The sequence below is a fragment of the Euprymna scolopes genome, chromosome 8, assembly GCF_053919585.1.
Source record: "Euprymna scolopes isolate OS-2025 chromosome 8, ASM5391958v1, whole genome shotgun sequence".
Lineage (NCBI taxonomy): Eukaryota > Metazoa > Mollusca > Cephalopoda > Sepiida > Sepiolidae > Euprymna > Euprymna scolopes.
The window spans coordinates 118,827,766-118,828,503 of NC_136489.1; positions in this window are offsets into that span (position 1 = coordinate 118,827,766).

Genomic DNA, 738 nt, shown 5'->3' on the forward strand with positions numbered 1-738 from the left:
AATATCACATTTAAGCGTATATTACGACCAGGCAATGCCGGATGGCCTGCTAGTATGATAATAAATATGAAATCTGCATTAATCAAAATATCACATTTAAGCGTATATTACGACCAGGCAATGCCGGATGGCCTGCTAGTATGATAATAAATATGAAATCTGCATTAATCAAAATATCACATTTAAGCATATATTACGACCAGGCAATGCCGGATGGCCTGCTAGTATGATAATAAATATGAAATCTGCATTAATCAAAATATCACATTTAAGCGTATATTACGACCAGGCAATGCCGGATGGTCTGCTAGTATGATAATAAATATGAAATCTGCATTAATCAAAATATCACATTTAAGCGTATATTACGACCAGGCAATGCCGGATGGCCTGCTAGTATGATAATAAATATGAAATCTGCATTAATCAAAATATCACATTTAAGCGTATATTACGACCAGGCAATGCCGGATGGCCTGCTAGTATGATAATAAATATGAAATCTGCATTAATCAAAATATCACATTTAAGCGTATATTACGACCAGGCAATGCCGGATGGCCTGCTAGTATGATAATAAATATGAAATCTGCATTAATCAAAATATCACATTTTAGCGTATATTACGACCAGGCAATGCCGGATGGCCTGCTAGTATGATAATAAATATGAAATCTGCATTAATCAAAATATCATATTTAAGCTTATTTTACGATCGGGCAATGCTAGTATATATAT